This window comes from Marmota monax, unplaced genomic scaffold (assembly GCF_021218885.2).
Source record: "Marmota monax isolate L192 unplaced genomic scaffold, Marmota_monax_Labrador192_F-V1.1 WCK01_AAM20220418_F8-fsc00016, whole genome shotgun sequence".
NCBI lineage: Eukaryota > Metazoa > Chordata > Mammalia > Rodentia > Sciuridae > Marmota > Marmota monax.
In genome coordinates this window covers 10,243,058-10,270,608 of record NW_026695209.1, presented here as the reverse complement: position 1 = coordinate 10,270,608, position 27,551 = coordinate 10,243,058, and the positions used below count along the sequence as shown (strand labels likewise).

At 35.3% G+C, this 27,551-nt stretch overlaps 1 protein-coding gene and 1 pseudogene across 2 annotated transcripts in view; both read left to right on the top strand.

Annotated features, from left to right (window-relative positions):
- Chodl (chondrolectin) overlaps positions 1-27,551 on the top strand; it is a 362,706-nt gene that overhangs the window by 42,260 nt on the left and 292,895 nt on the right. For both annotated transcript variants that reach the window (XM_058574540.1, XM_058574539.1), the window contains exon 2: positions 24,043-24,119. The gene's annotated coding sequence lies outside the window, so the exon portion shown is untranslated. The remainder of the gene's footprint in view (positions 1-24,042; positions 24,120-27,551) is intronic.
- Positions 10,004-10,087, top strand: LOC124083829 (small nucleolar RNA U13; annotated as a pseudogene).

The window sequence follows — 27,551 nt, the reverse complement described above, 5'->3', positions numbered from 1 at the left end:
TGAGTGTTTACCATGTCAGGTGCTGTGCTAAGAGCCAAGGATTTAAAAAAAATGAAAGGAGACACCTGTCCTTGGTGTGCTTGTAGATTGAAATGCTGTTGCTGAGGTGTGTAAGTAGAAACAACTTCAACACCACAAAAAAGTGTAACAGAGTTTCTTAAGCTCCTAACATTTTATAACTTGTGTAACAGTGGCTTGTACTCTTATGTTGTTTAGCAACCTAGTTTCCCAAAAAAGTCCCTTCCTGTTCCTCCCACAGTACAGGTTTGCTTTTCATCCGATTTGGCTACTTACTGCATGGGATGAACCATTTTCCCCTACTCTTCTTTGGTTCCCACCTTATCACAGTAGGCACCATGGTTTCTGCACTGAGTTTTGACATGTCTGTGCAGAAATACTGCCTCTTCTAGAATCTGTATCAATGTCTACTCATGTACCAGAGTCCTTGAGTGGTAGAGATGATTGCTGATCTACTTTGACAAGAAGACACATTTCTGTTTTTCTATTTTGGGATGCATTTATTTAGAAGAAAACCAGTGAAGGAATACAGTGGCTATCAACGTATGTGAGCATATTTTTACAGTAGCTTCTCCCCCTCATCTGCAGTTTTGTTACAGTTTGTTTTCTGTGTCAACTGAGGTCTAAAAATGTTAGATAGAAAATTCAAGAAATAATTCATAACTTTTAAATGTCATTTATTGAAAAAGCATATTACAAAAGTCCATTTTACTGTTATTGTTTTAATCTCTTGTTATTTATTTAATAAATTAAAAGGAGTCTACTTGTGTAGACTCCTTCCCCACTATTCAAGAGCACAAAATGTAAGAAAATTTTTTTGAAAACATGGGCAAAGAAATGATTTTTAAACATAATATTAAACAACAAAGAAAAAAACTGATAAATTTTGTCATGGGTGGGCCTGGCTATACCGGCAATGACCTAACAGACTCCATGTCATGTAAGACATGCATCTCCCATGGGAACACCCTGCCTCTGTATGCATCAACAGTTGCTTAGCATAGTATGTTTGGCTACACAAAATGGCAACAATAAATGTAAAGCTGTTCACTTTTTGGTTCCTGTGTTTCCTGGACAATGTACCCTCTCAAAGAATGATTGCCTAGACATTAGTAACCATTCTTTAACTTGTACTCAACTAGGGTCATTTTTGACCCACTTCCCCTTCTGCTTATGGTTTTAGATCTCATCATGTTTGTTTATGGTCTTGAATCATAGCAATAGCCACTTATGATTAATGTGTTTTTGGGCTATAAAAGTGGACTCAAAGCCCAGGAGGCAGGGTCAAAGAGTATAGACTTGCAGCCTGCCCCTTGACCAGCTATCTGGTGGATCAGGACCACTGGCTGGTGAATAAAGATGGTTCCATCTCCTGCTTTAAGATTGACTCTGTGATTTATTGCAATCTTGCCATCACAATTTGATACATCACTAGAAGTAAGATCTATTTAATTAAAAACATCACATAAATTAAAGACCAAAATGCTTCAATTTGCAACTTTTCAACTTTATGTTGGTGCAAAAGCAACATGCATTCAGTAGAAACTATACTTTGCATGTTAAAGTCTGGTCTTTTGCTGGGATAGCAATATAAATTATGATAATTCTTCAGGTTTGCAGGACAGTGTAGCAAGCTATATTCTCAATCAACCTTGGTATCATGAAGTAAACAATGGATACTCTATAGTGTTCTGTGCAGCCAAGCTGTTTGGTAAGTTAGGTCCAATAAATGTATTTTTGACTTAGGATATTTTCAGCTCACAATTGGTTTAAGAGGATGAAATCCTATCACAAGTTCAGGAACATCTGTAACATGGTGTTTGGTCTTATATGTCTACTTGTGTAGACTCCTTCCCCCCTATTCAATCAAATGCTAATGTAGGTGTTACCATGAAGGTATTTTGAAAATGTGATTGAAGTCCATAATTAGTTGGCTTTAGTAAAGGGGAATATCCTATGTAATAAGAATTGGCATGATTTAATCTATGAAAGGCCTAGAAAGTAGAATAGAGATTTTTCTGAAGAAGAAGAAACTCTACTATATGGACAAAAGTTTTGGTTTGAGAGTTCCATCTTGCCCTTACTGACAGCTTGCCCTACAGATTCTAGACTTGGCTAACTAGTCCCTCTAATTGCATAATCCAGATCCTTGCAGTAACTCTGTTGATATATATATCTCCAGTGATTCTATTCACCTTGATTAAAATTGACTGATACAAGCAATAGACTAGAAGAAACTGTTTCTGAAACATTTAAAATGAGATTTAGGAATAAAAAATATTAAAACAATATTCTAAAGAAAAATGGCACAGAGGTGGCAGGGTTGTAAAGGGGTGAGAGTAAAGTGAGGTTATCCCTGGATAATAACAAGATGGAATTAGGGGAAAGTTACTCAAAGAGGAATTTTCATCTTATCTGAAATTTTTGAATACTCTAATATATTTAGGATTTACTGTTTAATTAAAAATATACATATATAAATATTTATAAGTTTATAAACAAACACATATGCATGTATGTACTAATATATATATATATTTGTGATGAAAGAGACAGATATATAGAGAAAAAGAGACTTTTCTTCTTTAATAATTTTAACTGCTTGCCTTTACTCTTTGTGCTCTCAATTAAAGTTGCAAAAAGATTATCCATGCTTTCTGTGATCTAACATTATGTCAGTCACAGGCTTCTCTATTCTTTTCCCAAATTACTCATTAGAAGAATAATTGCAAGGAATGTTTAGTGTGACAATTAAGAAAGTATTCAGGGAAATTTGTTGTTAGTGTACCAATTTTGCCCAAACTGTACCATGGTCTTAAACAGAAACTTTTGTGGGTTGGAGGGGGTAGTCAGTGACAATGGAATCTGTGTTACCTCATCAGCAGAGCATCAGCATCTAACCTCCATTTTCTGGGTTTCCTGCTGAGATCTGGATGTCAGACTTATTGATGCCTATGCCACACTTGTAAGAGTGACTGGCAATCTGTAGCTGCCACGAGTTGTGACCCATTTCTGTTGCTAGGATTTTATTCTTGGTACAAGAAATCAGCAAATGTTCTTGGACCTTTGTTTCAATGAAACATGAATTTTTTTTTTTTGCACTTGGTAAATATATAAACAAAGGGAGTTATTTCTAGTTTGAAAAAAAAGTCACTCTATAATAAGATATGTACCCAATTTCTTAGTTTCCAAAGTAGAAATGAACATGAACTATATCAGAAACAAAACCAGGAACACAAATGTTTTTGGCAATGGACCATGATCAATTTGACAGACAATAAGAGGAGCTTCCTTTTCCTCCATTGACAGGAACGTTTTAATGTTCTTCTACCATTAATCTGACTTATTATACCTTATGATTCCTTGCAATATGAAACCTGTTCCTAGGCAGGTGAAGAATGAAGGGCAGATGATTCAAATGGCATAAGAAATATGGAATACCTACAGTTTGGACTGGTCATGGCATAGACTTGCCAGGAGAATTCAAAGGAAGTAAAACAAAGACTTCTATTAAAAGGGAATAATTGGAAAGGAAAGATTACTTTTAAGATATTTTAAAAAATATTGGATACTGGGCTGGGTTTGCAGCTCAGGTAGCATGTGTGAGGCCCTGGATTCAATTCCCAACATGAAAAAAAATCTTGAAAATTGTTCTGAGAAAAATGCCTTTAGCTTGGAAGGTGTACATAAGCAATGATGAACTCCAAACATAACCAGAAGCAGGAGACTTCTCCAGTGCAGATACTCCATTTGAGTATCTGAAAAATTGGATTAGGATCAGAGAAGAGGTAGACAAATTTTAATCCCTTACCTGTTTACTCTGAGAGACACTGTACAAAGAGATACAAATGAGCTTGTGAAAATTTATATTTTTCCCTTTTAAACTGTAATCATATCTTTTGAGTAAGAAGCTGTTGCTATTTGATATGAGATATGAAAATTGAGAGTAACTAATTAAAATCAATTTTCAGTTCTTTTCAAAATGCTTATTTTAAAAGCACACTTCCTGGGCTGGGGATGTGGCTCAAGCAGTAACGCGCTCGCCTGGCATGCACAGGGCGCTGGGTTTGATCCTCAGCACCACATACAAATTAAATAAAGATGTTGTGTCCATTGAAAACTAAAAAATAAATATTAAATCTCTCTCTCTCTCTCTCTCTCAAAAAAAAAAAAAAAGCACACTTCCTTAGACCAATAATTAAATTGTTTTGTTGGGACCTTGTATTCTTGATATAAGAACTGTGGAGGATGGGAAGTTATACTCCATTTATGTATAATATGTCAAAATACATTCTACTTTCATGTATATCTAAAGCGACCAAATACAATTTTTTTTTTTTAAAAGGACTGTGGAGGTTTTTTGTTTTGTACATTTATTTGTTCTGATGTGGAAATTAGTTCTGAATAAATGTAACTGGTAAAATAATGGCTCTTAAAGGATTACATTGTTCCTAGAGTTTTCTTTTGAGTTTTAAGGATGCTTTACCTTACCATGTTTAGAAGGGGCTGAATTATAGAGAGCAGTATTTGTAGAACTATTGTATAGACTATTGGTACGTCCCTTCTGCCCCAACTACATTTTTGCTGAGAAACATGCTTTTTCCTTTTCTACATATGACCCATTTGGCAGTGACTAGAAGTGGCAAAAGTGATAAGCAGTTAGGTAAGAATGTGGTAATTTATTGTTAGCCTCATTTTATATGAAGTGGACCAATTGAGAGTTGATTAGTTAGCTTCTACTGATCAAGTTTGAGTGTGAAAAGGGATTTTAAACTGTTTCAGAGAGGTCCACTTTTGTCTAATAAGAATGACCCTTCATACCTAAAAATATTTAGTTATAGTGTTTTGTTGCTGACTGGGAATGTTTTGAATTTTCTCCATTGCCTGATAAATCAGGGTCATAACGTAAGAATCTAGTTAATGCTAAATTGGAAATATGGACTTAGGATCCTTTGCTTTCACCTTGGTAGGAGATGCTTAATGTATTTAGTAAGTGCTGTTTTGAAAGCATTTCTCAGTTTGGGAATGTTTTACTGGATGGAGAAAAGGAGAAAGTGGTCACAGATTAATTAGATTATTATTGTGTGATGTTTGAAAAGCACTTCCTGTGATACATATAACTCTATGACATGTTAAATTTAGATATGGACTTAGAATGCCTGGCTATGTAACAATTTGATTACACTTGGCTGAATTCCTCTAATTGGGAACTAATTTTGCTGGTTTTATGAATCCCCCAGGGCAATATTAGTAGCGGTCAAAATTGTGACATGTAGGAGGCATAACAACTACCCAGTGTTCATTTCCTCTTGGAAATTGTTTCTGGAAGGAAATGGAACCCTAGTTCTTAGTTGTGATTTAGCTGCAGAATAATGTTTGATAATACATCAACCTCAAGAAGTTTCCCAGCTTAAATTGTCTGGGTGAGAATAATAAAAACATACATATTTTGAAAGTGCAACCTAATTCTGTCACATCCTTGGCTTTTCAGTTGGAAGTTACATATCAAACATGTATTTGAAGAAAGAATTCTAGTTAAAGATTGTGGAGAAAAGGCATTTTATCTTCATTTCTTTCACTCAGTAACTGCTGAAGAAACAATCTAATAAAAAAGCTGTATGTTTGTGGGAGAGAGCAGGGAAGTACAGAACAGGGTGAAGTTCTTCTGCATTTTCAATGAAAAAGGAAATGGCTACAATACTGTATTCTGAATTTGTCACAAACCTGCCAAATATATGGAATATGTACTGAAGTGAGGAAGATCGTGCTTCTGGTGACCTATCTCATCTGATTTTGGCAGGAAATTGTAAACAAAAATGTAAGGATCTTGAAAGGGCTATTATTTGATTAAAGTGATGTGAGCCAGAGGAGAATGGATAGGCAATCTGAGAATAAAGATCATGAATCATTTGTCACACCTGAGATCTAGCTCTTGGTTAAGCAAAAATGCTAGGAGAGGAAAAAGTGAACGTGGGCTATTTACAGATAACCTACAGAGCTTGACTGACAGACACTGACTTCTTAAACAGAGGCACACCCTCAGCACAAGGAAGAAAGAGATTTTGTAGAAGAGTGATTAAGACAGTACTCTAAGCATAATTCCAAAGTGCTTCACTTTTCTCTCTTTCTCACAACATTTTTAAACAAAAATATTAGACTTATCCAAAGATAAGTTATAAGTGGAAAGGGAACAATTTGAGACACATTTTGTTTTTTAAATAGAGGATAAATTGCATATAAGAAGAAAAATCAAAGGAAAATCACATATTTAAGGGAAATAGTTTTCTACATTTGGAAAAATTACAAAATTAACTCTTAAAAACTGCTATAAATCTCCTTTTATTTTAAATTTCTTTTTTAGTTTTAGATGGATGCAATACTTTTATTTTATTTATTTATTTGTATGTGATGCTGAGGATTGAACCCAGTGCCTCACGTGTACAAGGCAAGCGCTCTTCCACTGAGCTACAACCCCAGCCCAGGATGTAACTTTTATAATGTGATAGACATCATCATCCAAAGTACATGTATGAAGACACAAATTGGTGTCAACATACTTTATATACAACCAGAGATATGAAAAACTGGGCTGTATACATGTAATAAGAATTGTAATGTTTTCTGCTGTCATTTATTTATTTATTAAAAGATCAATTCGAAAAGAAACAACAACAAAAAAACAGACAAGTGAACATTTTTAAAAAATGTAAAAAATTAGATGGAGATGAAGAGTAAACTGGTAGAATTTGAGAATTTAATAAGAGAGAAAAATAGAAATCCTGATGAGATGAAATGTTGTCTCTGGTTAGGATGTAGAAAAAGGTGAAAAGCTTATGGTTTTATCAACAAGAAACCCTACATATACTGGACATGTACCATGTATACACATGCACACACACAATTTTTAAAAAAGCTATCTTAGAGCCGTGGATGAAAAGCTGTGGTTTTGATATAAAGTGTTTCCTCAAAGCTCCTGTGTCAATGCAGCAGTAATCAAAGGAGAAATGATTATATCACAAGAGCTATAATTTAGTCAGTGGATTAATCCACTTGAATGGATTAACTGGGTGGTAACTGTAGGCAGTTAGAGTATGGCTGGAGGAAGTTAAGTCACCTGGGGAATGCAGTTGGGGTTTATATTTTGTCCCTGCTGAGTGCAGCTCCCTCTGCTTCCTGGCTATCATTTCTTGAGCTGTATCCTGTGCCACTCCCTTGGCCTTCAAGCCCAGAGCTATGGAGTAGGTTGACCATAGGCTGAAACCATGAGTCAAAATAAACTTTTCTAAGTTGTTCTTGTTGGATATATTGGTCACAGAAATGCAAAGTTGACTGAAAGAGAAGGTTAAAGGAGTATAAAGAAGTCTGAAGATTTCAGAAGGATGAGGCCTTCCTGTGTCCTATGTCAGATGGAACTGAAGGGTGCAGTTAAGCCACTTGCAGTGATTGGGGGCAGGGTAGACAGAGGAATGTCTTTTGTGGGTTGGAGAGGAAACTAGTCACATTTTGGTGAGCCAGGGAGAAATCATGCCAGAGTTGAAACTGGAAGAGCACCACACATATCCAATCTTCTCTGGCCAGTATTTCTTTCATGTGGGAATATTGTGGCGTAAGTACAGATGGGGAGAAAAAAAAGTCTGAAAAAGAGAAATGGATTTGCAATCTTGAAATATCACAATTTTGACATCTCATTGTTCTGCGTTCTTCTGGTCTTACTATCTCACAGTCACAAATGCTTGTGGTCTGAGACTCAAAGCATTGTTATTTTTGGTCATTCCATTTCAAACCTTGGCCTTTGGCATTTGTCCAGTCCTAAGACACAGACACATACACACACACACACACACACACACACACACACACACACAAACACATATCTTACGCATGAGAAAGGATTCCATTAGGGATGGGGCATTGAGTTCAATCAGAAGTTAAGCTGTTTGGGACATGTTGATAGCTCAGTTCCCTCTGGTGGGACTTTAGGAGTAAACCAAGAAGTCTAAGGAGACCTCTAATTTCTTTCAGCCTAGGCTTCAATTTCCTGTGCTGTCATGGGGCTCATATGTTTGATCTGTTGAATCTGCCTTGGAACAGGCAGGTAACATCTATAGCTGGACTCAGCTCAATTGTGCCTTCAGGCACTTTGAAGATGAGGCAAGGGTCTTCCTTCAGGAGGGGAGAAGGACAGAGCACCTAACTTCAATACTGGGAGTATTTAATAATAAAGAACCATGGAATTTCAAAACTGTAAGACTGTAAATCTATGAAATATCATAACTTCAAAGTTATAAGTAATAAAATTCTGTATATATACACACAATTCAGATAATGGATTTAGCAGACTAACTTTACAGTAACTCTAAAAATATATTAAAGAATTCGTAGGATAAAAAGAGAAGCATTCAGGAGTTATTTTAGCATCTAAAATGAAACAAAACTAAAACCCAATTTAGAATTAAAAAATTTGAAATAAAAAATATTTGATGAGTTTACATTAGCTAGGACACAGAAGAAAAATGTATCAGTGAACTTAATTATGAGTCAAAAGAAACAATCCAGCTTAAAGCACAGAGAAGAATAAAAAGATTGAAGAAACTGAAGAGAGCATCAGTAACCTGTGGGAAAATTGTAAGTAGTCTGACTTGTAATTTTATTCTAATTAGTAGGAATACTAGGAAAGACAAGAGAGAAAATGGTACAGAGCAATGGTTAAAGAGATGATGACTATATATCTTAAAAAATATTAAGAAAGATGTAAACCTGGAAATCCAAGAAGGGTGACCATAGCAGAATAATTACTAGGAAAACCACTTGTAGGTACTTCATGGTTGAATTGCTAAAAACCAAAGATTTAGAGAAAAATCTCATAGGTGTCTGGAAAAGTTAGACATATTAGTATAGAGTAACAGTGGTGAGAATGATGTCTGTCTTTCATCTGAAACAATGAAGGTCAGAAGATTATGGAACAACATTATTAACAAATATCAGTGGAGTAGAAGAAAGGAAAGGGAGGCGGGATGTCATAGGAAAGACAGTAGAATGAATCTCACCTAGCTTTCTCGTGTATGTACATGAATATGCCACAGTGAATCTCACCATAATGTCTATCTACAAGATACAAATTAAATAGCAGAAAGTTCAGTAGACTAGAGAGAAGGGAACAGGGGAAAGGAGGAAGGGAGGAAAAGGGGAAGTACTGGGGACTGAATTAGAACATATTAGATTCCATGCTTTTATGATTATGTCCAAATGAATCCCAATGTTATGTATAACTAAAAGGAACAATTAAAAAAAGAAGATGAAAGGTTAACATGGAATTATATATCCAGAAAAAAATACCCTGTAAAAATGAGGCATAATATAGATTTAGGATAAAGGAAACTCAGGGGAATTTATTTCCAGTTGAATTGTCCTATAGATATGCTAAAGGAATTTCTTCTGGTTGAGGAGAAATGACACCAGATAAAAACTTGGACCTATAGGAGAGATTATGGGCATCTGTAAATAATCAATATATGGGGACTGTAAATGGCCATGTTTTAATCTTAAGAAAATTGAGTGTTTAAAGCAATAATAAAATAACTTATTTTAAGATATATGTTGAAATAAAATATATGTCCATGTAACCTGAAGAATGAGATGGAAGTAAATGGAATTGTAAATAATAGCAAATAAGTGTATAATATTCACTTGAAGTAGACTATAATGTGTTAAAGAAGGCTATTGTAACCCCTAAAGCAAACATTAAAAATATCATAGACATAGCTAACTATTCCATTAAGAAAATAAAATACTCTAAATGCTCAATACTAAAACCAAAAGATGAAGAAAACGAGTACCAAAAGACTAAGAAATACAGTGGACAGAAAAATCAAATAGCAAATGATAGGCTAAAACCCAACTATATCAATAACTACTTTAGAAGTAAATGGATAAAATATGAAATTAAAATATAGAGATTGTCTGACAATTTAAAAAGTAAGACCAGATGTTTTTCAGTTCATAAGCATGATGACTGGGTACTCATGTCATCTAAACCTTGTTATGATGTTAGCACATGACCCAGCTGGCATTTAAAACAAAACAACAACAGATTAATTTATAAATTAACCAATTTATTAGGAAGAAATAACATTCTTACATGATTATTCATCTAATAAGAAAATTTCAAAATACAGCCTAAATGGGAATAAGAGATAAGCCATAAGCCTAGTTGAAAATTTTAACATTCTTGTGATTGATAATTTTACATGCTAATTTGACTGGGCCCAGAGGTACCCAGATATCTGGTTAAACATTACTGCTGGCTATGTCCATGCTGGTGTATCCTGAAGAGCTCAGTATTTGAATTAGTGGACTGAAAAACTCAGTTTACCCTGCTCAGAACAGGTGGGCAACCAATCTTTTGAGGCCTTGACAGGACAAAAAGACAGAAGAAGGAAGAATTTGTTTTTCTTTTACCTGACTGCTTGAGTTGGGACCTCAGACTTCTCCTGGACTTGACTGGACTTATACCATCAGTTCTCATGATTCTCAGGTCTTTGTATTTGGACTAAAACTTACATTATTGGTTTTCCTAGTTCTCAGGCCTTCATACTCAGGATGTAACTGTACTACCATTTTTCCTGGTTCTCCAACTTGCAGATATATGCCATGAGACCTCTCAGCCTCCAAAATTACATGAGAAAATTCCCTATAATCTCTCTCAATATATCCCTGTCTATCTATCTATCCATCTATCTATCTTAGGTCTTTCAGGTGTTTTGAAACACCTTAATTAGATAGCTTATAGATGCTATAATTTTTTTATTTCTTACATATATGACAATAATGGAATGCATTACAATCATAATTATCTATTCACAACACCATTTTTCGTAACTCTGCATATAAAGTAGGTAAATTATTGGTCACAGTTTTACAGGACAGTAAGTGTAAGATCAAGGTGCTGGAAGAGAGTTTCTGGTAAGAGCCTGCTCCCTGGTTTGTCTTCTTGCTGTGTCCTCATGTGGTGGAAATTGTGAATGAGGCCCCTCGGCTTATTTTATAAGGGCATTAATCTTATTCACAAGGTTCTGTCCTTATACCTAATAATTCCTTAAAGCCTTCACACATCCTAATACTGTCAACCTGGGAGTTAGGATTTCAAAATATGATTTTTTTTGGTGTGTGTGGAGGGGGTGGTACACAAACACTGAGACCATAACATATACAAAAGGTCCCAAACTTATGATGCTTTGACCAAGTTTTTACTTTATCATGGTACAAAAGTGATATGTATTCAATAGAAACTATGCTTCAGATTTTGAATTTTGATCTTTTCCTGTCTTTCAATGCTGGATGGTGGCAGTGAGCTGCATTTCTCAGTCATTTACTTGATCTACAGAGTGAACAACTACTCTATATTGTACTGTGTTGCTATGCTATGGTGTTTGGTAGGTTAGGTATATTAAATGCATTTTCAACTTATAAAAAGTTTATTGCAAAGAAACCCCAGTGTAAGTCCAGGAGCATTTGCGTGTGTGTGTGTATGTGTGTGTGTATACACATGCACACATGCATGCATGTGTATATTCTATTATTTCTGTTTCTTTTGAAAAACACTAACTTCTACATTCCTTTTATGAATAACTGATAGAACTATTAGACAAAATATCAATACATCTAGAGAAGATTTGAATAGCACTATAAATCAATTTGACCTAATTGATATTTACCGAACACAGAATATACATTCTTTTTATGTGCACCTGGAGTGTTCACTAAAATAAACCACATGTAAGGTCATAAAACAATTCTTTGTAAATTTCAAAGGATTAAAGTTACAGCACATACATTTCTTGATCTCAGAAAATTTAATTGGAAATCTCCACAAAATGAAATAACCAGAAATTCCCAAAATATCTGGAACTAACAATATGCTTTCTAAACATAATGTAGTTAAATTTATCAAAGAGGAATTGGAAAATACTTTGAGTTGAATGATAGTTAAAATATAACATATTGACATTTATGGGAAGTAGTAAATTGTTTGCAAAGATTGGCTGTAATAATGTGTGTTTTAGTCAGCCTTTTCACTACTGTGGCTAAAAGATCTGACCAGAACAATTTTAGAGGAGGAAAAGTTTATTTAGGAGCGCATGGTTTCAGAGTTGTCAGTCCAGCTCCATTCCTCAGGGCTCAAGGTGAGGCAGAATATCGGCAGAAGACTGTGGCAGAGGGAAGCAGCTCACAGGATGAGCAGAAAGCAAAGAGAGATTCCACTCACCAGATACAAAATATATACCACAAAGGCAAGCCCCCAAGTACCCACCTCCTCCACTACACAGTATCTACTTTCAGTTACCATTCAATTAATCTCATCAGGGATCAATTCACTGATTAGGTTAAGGATATAACTCAATCATTTCTCCTCTGAAAGTCTTGTATTGTCTCATACATTTCGGGGACACCTCACATCCAAACCATAACAATGTGTCTCATCCCTTTGTGAATGCTCTTTTTGCAATATGACATTGCTTCTCCTCCTATCAAGAAGTGGAATTAGTTTCCACTCTCATATTGGGTTGGCTGTGTGATATGCTTCCCTAACTACAGAGTGTGGCAGAAGTGATGTTGTGAGGCATCTGATCCTAGGTGAAGTACATCTTTTCTTGTGTCAATGTAACTGGAGATTATCACCGAAGAAGCTAAAGTTGGCCCCTTGAGGATGACAGACAAGGTAGGGTCAAAAATGCAGTCGAAGTTTGGTTCCACAGTTTGGCTATTGTTAATTGAGTTGCTATAAACATTGATGTGGCTGCATTACTATAGTATGCTAATTTTAAGTCCTTTGGGTATAGATCAAGGAGTGAGATAGATGGCCTTCAATAGATGAATGGATAAAGAAACTATGGTACATATGCACAATGGAATATTACTCAGCATTTAAAGAGAATAAAATTATGGCATTTTCAGGTAATGGATGGGGGTGGAGAATATAATGCTAATGAAAGTAAGCCAATCCAAAACAAAACAAAAAAAAGGCTGAATGTTCTCTTTGATAAGTGGATGCTGATTCATAATGGAGGAGGGAATGGGAAAAATGGAGGAACTGTGATTAGGCGGCAAAGGGGAGGGAGGGGAGGGAAGGGGGCATGGGGACAGGAAAGATGGTGGAATGAGATGGACATCATTACGTACATGTATGACTGTACATATGGTGCAACGCTACATCGTGTACAATCAGAGAAATGAGAAGTTGTGCTGCAATTGTGTGCAATGAATCAAAATGCATTCTGCTGTCATATATACCTAATTAGAATAAATAAATAAGTAAATATATAAAAATAAATAAATATCACCAAACAAACAAACAAATTCCCTGGAAGGTCAGCACCAACTACTAAACATGTGAATCACGTGAGGTGTGGTCCTCTTAGGGACCCAGCTCCAGAAATCCATCCACACAAATGGTATCATGGAAGAGGAATCATTGATCTGAACTCAGCTCAAATTATTGGTTCCCAGGATCATGCACAAATAAAATAGTTGTAATTTCCAGACATTAAATAGAGTTATTTAATATGTAACTCTAGGTAATGGATACAGAAATAGAAACCAAGAAACAGGATACCTCTATAAAGAAATCCAAAATATGTGGCATTGGTTTTGGTACTGGTCAGCAATAAGTAGTTGAAAGAGTGGTGGAGATAGGAGAATGTGAATAGAATATTGGAAGTTTGAAAAATCATGACTTGTCTCATGTGTTAGTTAAGACATTGTCAAAATTCTACTTGAGCCAAGTTGCAAAAAAACAGGAAATGACTCTAGCCATGGAGATTATCAGGAAAGATTATACATTTAACAACTGGTTTCTTTTGCTTATACATAGTAAGTATGGATGGGTGGGGGGAGGGGGGAGAGGAAAGAGAGAGGAGAATTAAGGAGCAGGGTATCCAGTTTGCAAGCAAAACTTAAAGGAAATAATATTGGAAGTGTCTTTTTTTTTTTTTGTACCAGTGATTGAAAACTCAGGGGCACTGGACTACTGAACCACATTCCAAGCCCTATTTTGTATTTTATTTAGAGACAGGGTCTCACTGAGTTGCTTAGTGCCTTGCTTTTGCTGAGGCTGGCTTTGAACTCCAGATCCTCCTATCTCAGCCTCTAGAGCAGCTGGGATTACAGGCATGTATCTCTGTGCCTGGCCATGGAAGTGCTTTTTTTTTTATTTCAAGGTTAAAAAAATAGCTATTAGATATTTTGCTAAGACCTACAAAATATTTGGGATAGTAGACTCAGCTAGACAAATGGGATTCAAAGAATTATAAGGAATTGACTCACAGTATTCTAATGCATGATGCAAAGTTAATAGGAGAAGAGATAGAGTTGTTTTATGTCTTCACTTGAATAATACTGACATGGCTGAATATAATTGACAAAACATCAAACTGTACATAGAAAATTGGTATCTTTTATCATCTGTAACCAATATTTTCCCAAACATAAAAGAATATTATAGGTATGAAAACCACATGAACTAAAAATAAAAATATACCTTGACCAGAAATTTCATGAGAACATGTAATCTTAGAGATGGAAAAGAACAAAGACCCCAAAATGAATGTGTCATACATTCTACTAAGAAAGACTGACAAAAGATAAATGATCTATTATTGGTGAATGTGAAAAAGGGAAGAGAGTAAATAGAATAGAAAACATTCAAAGATATAAAAAATCCCAGCCCTCCTTGTCTGTCAAAGGAAAATGGAACTTTTTTTTTTGTTAATTTATTATGCTGAAGATTTTAATTTTTTTCTTTTTTAAAAATTCTTTCAATTTTCTCTATATCCACTTGATATTATTTTTTATAACTAAATATTGCCTGCTAAGGTATTCTAAACAAAATAGCAATTTTTCTTCTATGAAGTTTTTAGCCTATTGCACCAATTGAATCAATGTTCAGCCAGTTTAAAAATAATTATAATTCTTTTCTTTCCCCTTAACCCACCTTACTTGCCTGAAGTCATGGATTAAACCCTCAGGATTATTATCCTGAGGGTTCACTACATGATTGTAGGTGGCATTCAGTGCATGATTAAATGGCTACTCTTGATCTCCTCTTGTCTATCTCTAAGAAACTTTGCTGGAGAATAAAATATTTCCTTAGTAGGGTTGTGCTATTATTGTCATAGCTGTAAATGCTATCTGATTGTTCTACTCCTTGCTTGTAATCTTAAACCTGACTTTAAGCTCTTCTGTTATATTACTTTTCTTTCCTCTCGGAAACACTTACCTTTAATCTCCAGGAGAGTCTTAGGCAGATTCAATTAAAACTCTGCACGATGACTCTGTAGACAGACACCAGGGGACAGCTAATGCACAAGCCACCAGAGCAGCTTATCTTAGAATTGCCAAATAAACCAGAAAATCATATAACGAGTGGATTCAATCTAACAGGTAGGTTTCAGAGTAGCTGAAGTTTTGAATTGCACTTGGAAATGATGTGCTTTAGGGCAAAGTTTGTTGAATTTTGGGAATAGGATTCTATAAAATCCTGAAGTGTGGTGAGGCAAAGCAGGGGAGGATATAGATGCCATACCTGGCCTGTTCAGTTACTAATTGTATGGTTAGGTGTCTTCATATTTTTATTTGTCAAATAATTTCTGGTGCTGTTTTAAGGATTAAACAAAGGGTGTCTCTGAAAAGAACTTTAGATATATGTTAAAGACAAGCCAACTATTTGCTTAATCTAATGCCCTTGATCCACAAATAAAAAGATACAAAGATTTTGGGGAGTTCATTCATCTGCCATTGAGCCTTTTTAAAGGTATTCTTGGAGTTTGTGAGATACAAATAAGTGAATCAAAAAGAAGGGCTTCCACCCTCCTAATCTTTTTTTTTTATATCCTGTTTGGACTAGTATAACAAAAACACCATAGACTGGGTGGTCTATAAGCAACAGAAATTTATTAATCATAGTTCTGAAGAATGGGAAGTTCAAGATTGAAGTGCTGGCCGGCTCAGTGTGTGCTGAGGGTTGGCTTCCTGGTTTATAGTTAGTTATCTTCTCATTCTGAGCTCTGAGCATGCAAGGTGGAAACAGTAATGGAGCTGTCTTTTGGGGAGCCGTATTGAGGGTTCTGCCTACTTGCCTACAAGACTTAATCACCTCTCCAAGGCCCCATCCTCAAATGCCATCATATTGGGGATCAGGTTTCAATTCATGAGTTTTGCTGGGACACAAGTGTTCAGACTATGGCAATCAGATATTTGAGAATTGTCCTGACATTTTCTCTCACTCACCCACCCTCATCCTCCCTCCAACCAATCATGATGCTTTATCAACTGTGCCTCGGAGATCCCTGGAATCCACTTGACGTGCTCCATCTTGACTTCTGCTACCATGTTTAAACTATACCCACATCCCACATCTCACTCTATTTCATTCTCTGCACTTTCAGAATTGTTTTAATTAAATAAACGTTGGATTATGTAACTTTTCAACTTGAAATCTTTCAATGCTCCCCCATCCCAGAAAGATCAGTTTCAGCTTCTTATGCTCTTCTTTCATGCTCCAGAATCTTGTTCTTAATTCCTTCTTGTCTTCATCTTTCCTAATTCTCCTCCATGCTTTGTTCATTAAGCTTTAGGGAACCATATGGGGTAGGCTATTACAGTGTCGTAAAATAAATTCACCTGTGAAGAGACCATGGGTTATAGAAATTAGAAAAAGTTTATTTTATTATAACCTTAGCTCAAAAGTCAATTTGGATGTCTCAGATTCTATAAACCAGAATGTCTTTATCTTCTGTTCAATAACCTCAGAGCCCCAAAGGGCTTAAGCTGTTAAAAATAGATGATTTTGCAAGGAAAAAATAATTTAAAAATATTTTAGTGTAAACTTCTGGTTTTTAAATCTAGTCAAATAAAACTTGGTATTGTCAGAATCCTAAATATTGTTTATGAAAAAAAAAAACAAACAAACCTTTGGGCATGGAAATTTCTGCCTGACTTTACCTGTTAGGTAGCTAAATTCTTATAAATATGCCTCCAAACTGGGACTTCAAAAGGTTATCTGATTTAAATTTTTTCTTTTGGTGACAGAGAAATGCCTTCAATTAATTCAGATTGTTATTGATGTTTCCAAGAAATTTTACAACATTTTTTTGGCAGTATACTCCAAAGTTTCAGCATCAAGGCCAAGAATATCTTCCTTATGCCTAATCAGGCTCTCTCCCCCTTTTTCTAATTTTAACTTGTTTCCTCTCATGGTTTCCTTGGTCAAGATGAAGAGTAGCTATTTTTTTGGTCACTAGGATACCTGACATACATTTTTTTTCCCCGTAGGTGTTCCTTTTCCAAACTAAATGATCCCAGTGCCTTTAATCTTTTCTCTAAGTAACAGTTTTCTATCATTTACATTTTATTTTTCCCCATTTTTAAGACCCTATCAAATTTCTTCATATTCTTTGAAATTGCAAAGACAAACATAGGACACAGTATTCTATTAGCATCAGATCATTGCCAAAAACAAGTAGAATGTTGCTGCCTGACTCTTGGCAAGGTGCACTATTGTGAATATACCCTGGTATTCAGTTTCCCGCCTTCCAATAACATTATCTTCAAAAGCATTTGTTCAGTGTCTGTGTGAAGAGCCAGCTTGCAAAATTATCAAAAGAAATTCAGATGCTCATCTGTTCCCATCAGACTTGTGGTAGGAACAGGCATCCAGTGTTGTAAGCCAGAGAGCTGCAAATAAGAAAGACTATAAACCAAAATTAAGATTTTTGTCAGTGAAGGTTAATGAAAAAGTAGGAATCTAAGATGATGTTTTTTTTTTTTTTGTCTTAAATGGCTGGAAATAAATACAAAAAGAGAACAACACAATAAAAGCAGGTTTATTTAGCATCAAGCCTTCCATATAGATAGGAAAATTCACTCTGTTCCTTAATTGTGTGGGAAATGCACATGGATCTTTCAGTGACAAAACTAAAGGTCCTTTCCTGGTTCAGAATGGTTAGGGTGTTTCTTCTTTTGTAAGTTTGGGGGACTTGCCTGATGTGCCCATCTTCTCTGGATGACACTACTCTATTCCATGGCTATGTTTCCTCTTCTGAAGTCTTTGCAACTTGTTCTTTCTGTTTGCCTTCCAAAGATAAAAAGACAGGCTCCTTTATGTGTATGTCATTACCCTCACTAAAAGGAAATAAGCAAATGGGAAGATCTTTAAAAAGTAGGGAGAAGGTACATAAATTACTAAAAGGGACTAATGTGCTACAAAATGTTTCCTCCTTCATTTTTCTCCTGAGTATCAGGCATTCCAAATCTCTTGTGTCTTTCTGATTAGCCTAGAGGTCACCAAGATCAGGTCATCAACTTAATATAGAAAAATAGTGAATCTCTGGCTTATGTGGGAAATGTGTGTTTCTGAGACTTCTCCATCAATTGTACTTGTGTTCACTAGGTTTGTGGTCTTATTTCCTCAGTAATCCTCAGTGTATATAGATGTGTGATATTGTGAGCACTAAGTTTAAGGAACTCTCTTTTCTGAATAAGCCACTTGGAATTTAGAAAAGATCTGGAAATTTTATATTCTATTCTGACATTCGATTAAAATCATGTGTAACATTTTGATTATGTGTATTGACTTTAGAAAATTCTCCCTTATCTAATAAAGATGAAGACAATAAAAAAATGAACAAGAGGCATAGACTATAACACTTATTACAAGTAAGGCAAAAATCAAACATAAATAATACAAGTTTAACTCACTCAGGAAATTACCTCCTTTCCTCTTTTAATTTCTAAATGTTAACAGACTGAGTCAATTGGCATTTATATTTGTTATTTAGAGAAGTCAGGTCTTACCAGGGAAAAAGAGACAAAATTATTTTCCTATATATTCATTTTTAGGGGTTTGAATGTTATTTTGATATGGGTTTAAATTAAAAAGGTGATTCAATGTTCTAACAAATATGTTAAGAACAATCATACTTATGAATTTTCAGGAAATAAAAATATAATTACTATCTTTTGAAAGAGATTGGAGACTCTGCTGTAAAGTATTATTTAAAACTTGTTATCAGCATTGACATCGTCACTGGTGAGTGATGCCTAGGAGAGCACATGGCTTTGTGGAGAAGAGTTGACAGATCTTTCCTGAGTTGGGCCACATAGCAGGGTGTATATAATGTTTGCATTTGCTGTCCCAGATGCTTTTGCTGGAACCCTGCAGATAGCAGATAATCCTTCATCTTTATCTACTCTTTTGTGGCTCAGATATAGTAATTGCTCTGTTTCAATCCAAGAGGCCTTGGAATCTTAGAACTGAAAGATCAGACTCTGGAACTGGGGGAGACATTAGAACACAAGTAAACCAAAGAGTTCTTTAATATATAAGGTCAGCTGAGACCAAAGCAGCAGCAGCAACAAGAACAACAACAAAACAGACAAAATTTTTCCTTTCTCAGGGTTCCACTATGAAACATTAGAGAGAGAAGCATGAAGTTCTGGTCTACTGACATCTAGCCAAAGCCTGGCTTTCCTCTACCAACTGACTTGCAAGTTTCACCTTTGTTTATTTAGTGACAAATATGTGCATGGAGGACTAATAAAGACTGTCAATCATATTTACAAAGAAAGAATTTCCACTAATAACTGATTTTTCAGTACAAGTTTCACCTCTGAAAAATCCTCTTGAAATAACGTTATTCAATTCAATCATTCCCTTGAGCTTGTTTTTACATGTATCTATCTATAATATATATATAATTCCTTCCTTTCCTCTGAATTACTACATCATTAGTTAGTGTTAGTAATTATTTTCAGCTATTTTAGGTGTACACAATTTGTTTCTTTGAATAGAAATTAGGGTCAGATGGGTGTGAGCCTTCTACCTGTCTTAAATCTTCCACTATCTAAACCTGTTAGATTCTCCAACAAAAATATATTCCCTATGTACATACTGAATAAAAGATACAGAAGTCATATTAAAAATATATTTTGTCACTTATGATTAGAAATCTAATAAGTTTAAACTGAAATTATCTGTGTGGGTCTAGGGATGTGCCTCAGAGGTATCATGTTTGCTTAACGTGAGCAAAGCCCTGGGTTCTATCCCTAGCATCATGGGGGAAGAAAAGAAATTATCTGTGTGATTAATTTTGCATAAGTATAGATATATTGCTATTCAGTTCATCTCTGATCTCTTTCCAACTCAGGCTTTCAGCCCCTTCTCATCAGATTTTCTAGATTTCTCTATGTTGACAGAAAACAAAGGGTTAAGCCTATCACAAGGGTCTTCAAAAGACCCAGCATACCACAATCACTGTGGGTGTCCAAGTTTATTGGATTAAGAATATTTTGTGAAAGTTGACAAAAACTGTCTCTTATAGTTCACCTGAATATTTCTGTATAAAAAGCTGAGACTAATCACCCAATAAATAGTCTAGTGTCTCAGCCAATGTGATTTTTTTTTCAGTTCTTCAGTTAAAGTTATGCTGGATGACAGATTAAATGACTCCTAGGGTACCAATATACCCACTGCCATGCTGCTTTCAAGGGTCTGTGGACTGCTTGATTGCTCCTGCTATGTTCAGTAACAATTTCCTAATTTTCAAATCCCGGAAACATTTTCTCAGTCCCTGTCTTCACTTTTCTGAGACATGTGATACAATCAACAGATTCCTGTTTTGAAACTTTCCTGGGTATCACAGAAGTCACTCTTTTGGTCTCCTTCTTCACCAAATGTCATTTCTCACTTCCTTCATCAGATTCTTTTATTCTGTCATCTCCTCACATATGATGTTTTTCAGAATCATTTCTTGGTCTTTTCCCTGTCTCACAGGATAACAGGCTCTCACCCTTTTCCAGGATTTCCATCCATACCTGCACACTGATCACTGCCACATCTGGACCTCTTCTTCAGGCCTCTCTTCTGCATTCCTCCTGCATTTTCTATTCAGTATCTCAAACCTGAATGCATCTCTATCCGCACCACCAGTCTTCAGGAAATGACGCTTGTTGTTATTTCTTAAGTTTCTACTCTCTTTTCTGCTGGGTACTTCTCACTGGAATCAGATCAGGCCATCATTTTTGTTTCACTTCTTTATTATTTTAGTAACCTTCGAATTAAACAGCAATGTATTTGCTTATCCATCTCTGTCCTTAGAAAACTGTGAACTTCTGGCATGTAAGGACTGTGGCTTGTTGCCTCTCTATCCCTAATGCCTCACAATGTCCTCTATATTAAGTGCTCCATAAATGCCTGTTGACTCAACAGTACCCTGTATTTGGATGTTCATTTTTTGGGGGGGATTCTTTTGTCTCTGTGCCTTCGTATCAGACTTTGATGCTATTGTGTCCTACTTGTTTATCACTCCTTATGCTTGAGAATCAAGCTCAAGATCCTTGGAAGTGTCCACAGTCCCTGTGTTTATCAGTTCAGCTAGTGCTACCTAAAAGCAAGTTTGGCCCACAGTGAGCATCTTGTTGTAAGTGATCAGCTTTGAAAGGCTCCACTGGGAATCTAATCAATCTCTGTGAGTACAGACATCTTTTGCTGCTGCTTTCTAGGAAGCTGCCAGATGGCTCACAGAAAAGCATCCTTATTTAAAATCCTTTCAGAAGCGTCCTGGGAAAATATTTTGGGCAACCATTCAAACAAGATCAGTGAGTGAAGCAGTGGCTAGGGGAAGGACATCATTTAGCTTACCTATCCCCAGCTGATCTTTGTGCTTGCTTCTGAGCAAAGACTGATTTATCAACTCATCACAGTTCCTAAACTCAAATTGCTAATTCTTAACAAGCATCTCCTATGAGCAGAGCAAAAAGAAATATCTTAATGATGCCTTTAAAATATGTCTTAGATATGGGACCATGTGGATAATAGGATTTTCATTAAAGAAAGACTAGTGGATGGGGCTGGGGATGTGGCTCAAGCGGTATCACGCTCACCTGACATGCGCAAGGCGCTGGGTTCGATCCTCAGCACCACATAAAAATAGAGATGTTGTGTCCACTGAAAACTAAAAAATAATTATTAAAAAATTCTCTCTCTCTCTCTCTCTCAAAAAAGAAAAAAAGAAAGAAAGACTAGTGGATAATAATATATTATATATATATTCTCAAATATAAACAAGCTTTTGATGATAAATGCTCAGTATGTGTAGCTCAAAAAAGAATGGACAATAGTGAATGGATTTATTTGGAGAAAAACAAAGGCTCTAGTATTTTCTTCCCTAAGGTTTTCATTGTGTCTTCTTCAGTCTTTAATGTGACCACATCAAAAGAGGTTGGGATGTTAGAATTGGAGGCAAGACAAATTCAATTCCATGAACAGAGTTTCTAGGAATTTTCCTGGTTCTGGATAGATCAAACCACATCAGTAAAATTAAATCTTCCAAATTGGGGACTGTATTACCCCATAGGTCAATGGGCATGTGTCCAGGGACCTATTTTAAAGGGCAAAGAAAGGCAGAAATACTTGGATTTTCTTGAAAATGTAGAATCCAGAACATTCATCTTTTCTCAAAGTATATAACTTAAACTTATAAAAATGGAGTACCTAACTTAAGCACAATAAATAAAATCAAGAATCAATAAATGGGATGGATTCAAATTAAAAACCTTCTCAGCAAAGGAAACAATCAATAATGTGAGCAAAGTACCTACACATTTGGAGAAAATCTTTACCACATACACCTCTGATAAAGAATTAATCTCTAGGATATATAAAAAACTCAAAAAACTTAACACCAAAAGAATAAATAATCCAATAAATAAATGGGCAAAGAAACTGACTATATAATTCACAGAAGAAGAAATACAATTGATTAACAAATATATGAAAAAAATGTCCAATAACTCTAGCAATTAGGGAAATGCAAATCAAAACTACACTAAGATTTCATCTTATTCCAGTCAGAATGGCAATCATCAAGAATACAGGCAACAATAGGGGATGGGGTTGTAGGTCAGTGGTAGAGAGCTTGCCTCACATGTGTGAGGCCCTGGGTTCGATTCTCAGCACCACATAAAAAAATAAGCAAATAAAAATAAAAATATTGTGTCCATCTACAAATAAAAAGAAATTTTAAAAAAAGAATATAGGCAACAATAAATGTTGGCGAGGATGTGGGGGAAAAAGTACACTCATACATTGCTGGTGGGACTGCAAATTGGTACAACCACAATGGAAAGCAGTATGGCGATTCCTCAGGAAATGTGGAATGGAACCACCATTTGACCCAGCTACCCCATTCCTGGGTTTATACACAAAGGACTTAAAATCAACATACTACAGTGATGCAGCCACATCAATTTTTATAGCAGTTCAATTTATAATAACTAAACTATGGAACCAACCTAGGTGTCCTTCAATAGATTAATGGATAAATGAAATATTATTCAACTTCAAAGAAGGATGAAATTATGATATTTGCTGGTAAATGGATGAGTTGGAGAATATCATGCTAAGCAAAATAAATCAATCCCCCAAAACCAAAGGCCAATGTTTTCTCTAAAATGTGGATGCTCATTCACAATGTGGGGAACACTAGAGAAGAATAGAGTTACCTTAGATTATGTGGAGGGAAGTGAAGGGAGGGTAGGTTAGGGGATGTTGAGATAGGAAGGACAGTAGAATGAAACAGACATTATTGCTTTGTGTATATATGTGACTACATGACCAATGTGATTCTACAACATTACTCTCAGAAAAATGAGAAATTATTTCCTATCTATGTGTCAAAGTGCATAAATGCAGTCTACTGTCATGTATAACTAATTAAAACAAAAAATTTAAAAAATTTCCCTTTTTTGAAAATTGGAGCACATAAATAGTTTTTTTTCCCCCTGATAGATTGAACTTCTGTTCTACAATGTGAAGAATTGATGATGTAATCAATTCTATTAGAGTGTGTTGAATGGGAGGTCAGGTTTAAATGCATTCAAAGTTTTGGTCTGAAAGGCAGATTTATCATGAGGTGAAGGTAGATTTGGGCAGTGATTTCTGAAACACAATTCTCCTGATTTCTCTTCCAGGAGTCAGATGCAGATGGGCTAGCTGACCCTGAGGATGTGTCTGTGCTGTCTGGGATGGAGTAGCTTACTGGCCATCTGTGAGTAATTATGCATAATATCCATACCTGGGAGTAGGGAGCTGTTTTATCACCAGATGTGACCATTAAAAAAGAAACTCTCAGAAAAACTGGTGAGAAGCCAACTAGCTGATAAAATGACATTCTTTTCCCTGAAACACAAAAAGCCTTGAGAAAATAAGTTGTATTATAAATACAGTGAGCAAATACTAGATTAATAAATCTAGTGAGAACTGTTGTTAAAAAGGAAAACTTCCTCCATGGAAAGGTGGTCAACTAATTCTTCCCCAAAGAGCTGATGATGAAATGAATTTCCTTCACTCGCTCTTTTATTCAGGTTAGATGTGCCAGGCAATCCATTCTAATATCCAGGGCTGTTCACTTCATGGATCATGTTCCAAAAAGGAGTGCATTAAAACCCTCCTAATTTTCTCATTTTTTTTTTTTACCAGTAGTTTACTCATAATTGCACAGAGAAACATCCGATTGAGAAAATGGTGGTAGAACAGAGCGCCATCATTGTCATCATGCTTCCAACTGGAAAAAAAGACTTTCCCCCTCTCTTTCTTTGCCTTTAGTTTCTATATATTTTTAAAACTCCTTCCTGCTATTCATCTGTAGGTATGCCACTATTGTGTTCTGCCTCTCTCAAGTGCCTGCAATCAGTTCACCCATTTATGACCCTTTTCATTAATGCTAAGAGAAAAGCATGAGAAAAATAAAGGGATTTAGCTAAAATGAAATCACTTTATATCTAATCTGTTAATGGCTTTTATTCTCCCTCAATAGAACAACTTGCCAAAAAAATCACAAACACACACAGTTATGAGAAAATGTATTCAGAGTGCATAATCATACCCTGTTATTTGTGTTTGACTATGAAAGTCAAAAAGTATTTAATCAAGAGACTTGTTAAATCAGAGATTATACAAATTAACATGACATTCATGTTTTGAAATTACTTTTAGAAAGAAAAACTACCTTTGAAGCTGAAATGAAATAAAAGAATTCTTTTAGGGATCAAACCCATCTCATCTAGACAACGATAGATACATGTGTTTTGTATTTTACATGTGAATAACATGAAGAAAGCAATAAAACTTAGTAGAATAAAAAGGAAATTAAAAATACAGAAAGGATTGGTGGAATGAGTCCATATATATGCACAGATATAAACACATACACATACATCCTGTGCATGAAAATGGTCAAGCCAAAGGGAATTAATATATTTAAGTTTATAAAATAAATAGTTCAATTTAGCAGAGACTGCAGGGGACATGACTGTGGCCATGCTATAAAGGGGAATATCTGTTTTTCACAGTAATTAGGTTACATATATTTGCGGTGAGTAGAACATGTTGTCTTTTATGCAGAAATTTGTTCCAGTCTGTTTCAGTGTTGTTGTTTTTTTCCCTCTAAAGGTATGTTTTAAATTATTTGTTTCCAACAGATTTGAGGTTTTTATTTTCCAGATAAAATATTTCTGGTTTAACAATTAGTGAATGCCCATCAGCATTGCCAAATTCTCCCTTCCCTTTGTGAACTGTCTACCATAATTGATGTTCACTGTCAGTCTGGATATCTTAAATTTGGTTTGCATGATCTGTTTCAGGTTTGCTTGATTTATTTTGATCAAGTTAACCAGATAACTGTCCATTGCCATTTTTAATATGCGCCACGGTGCTACAAATGTGTTAGGTAAGAAACGGCTGGTTTCCCCCTGTCCTGTTTTAACACTTTCCTTTGTTACATGTAGACAAATGGAAGTCAAGAACATCTGGAAACAATCAGTAAACAACAGTTTGGAAATTTATGCTTCATTTAGACTTGACATTCTTCAGAAAAAAAAAAAAAACTATACATAGAATAATTAAATTTACATTTTAATTTCATCTGGAAAAGTCATCTACTTTATATCTCTAAAACCATTAATTTCCCATTTTCATTGTCATTGTCCTAATCTAGCGATAATTGTACTCTGCCCCCTTGCCTCTTCAAAATGTACATGTCTGGTCTCCAGTCATAAGAATTTTCTTCTTAAAACTTACAATGAGGCATCCTGTCACTTTTCACTTCATAAATGTCTGAAGTCTGCAAACAGACTCATGCTGTCTGCCTGTCTCTTTGCATAGTTTAGTGTTGACTCTTAGGTTCCTTGCTATGTTCTGTGTTTCCCAATATTCTTGTCAGGATGCCTTTCTGTATCTTAAATCATTAGTGTTGGATCTTTTCCATATAGGGTGATATTTGGACTGAATGGTTTAACCTGTTGAAATCCATTGTCACCCAGTTTCTACCCAACTCAGACCAACCCCTAAACTTGTCCTACTTTAGAGTTTAGCTCACTTCTGGGAGCCACCCCTTCCTTCTAATAACCAGTTTTGATGAAAGTGTATGTTCAAAACATGTGTATTTTACAGTTTTCATTCTTGACACATTAATCATTCCTCAAGTACTATTTGTATAATGTTAATTATACGTACATCTTATACACAAACAAAAGTATAAACCCGATGAAGGAAAATCCAGGTCTTGTGAAACTCTGAATTCTCCTTCTCTTCTCCCTAATGTTTATCATAGTGACAAACACAAAGTGTGACCTGATAAGCTTTGACTAAATGGAAACCAATAGGAACAATACAAAGTTTATTTGGAACTTTTCATATTACAGAGCATTTCTCTTAGTTGGAAGAAGACAGCTCTCTTTGTTATTCTCACTGCTAATTTTTATGTACTTGGAACTTTTGCCATTTCAGAGCCCAGGGATTGTGTCTTTCAACTCTAGAAATCAAAGGACCTTTAAGAATAACTTTCTTTGTACTCCAGGATTAAGGGCTTTCAAGATGCCATCAATGGTTTTTTTGTAATTTTGAAAAAATTATATATTCCAGGAATGTGGACACCTAGGGTATTTGTTTAAGTTGTTACTTTTAAGAATTATCAATTTATTCTTTTGCTCAACATAACTAAATGAAACCATTGCTCCCCTGATTTCCTCCAATTTATGGATTGAGAGCATAAATAAGTTGCTTCAAATGCCAAAGTCTTGGGTAATTTTTTTTTCATATTCACTTTATCCTAAATACTCATCTTCAGCTTTCTTAAGTAAATGATGAAAAGATAAAATAGGTCAGGAAAGATAAAATAGTTCTACAAATTATACTGTAGAGCACTTTATGGTCATATAAAAATTAAATGATAAATACTTACATGAATATCTTGAGTTTTTTGAATTCATATTTTGGATATGAGAGAAAAGAGGTGAATACATAGCAGAAGAGAAAATAAGAAAAATATGTGAGATATAGAGAAGGAATATGCTGAAATAATGCTAAGAATGCCATTTGAATTACTAGTTTCTCTCTCTCTCTCTCTCTCTCTCTCTCTCTATCTATCTACACACACACAAATTTGCAACAAGCTGACAACTAGAGTTTTTTTTTTCATCTT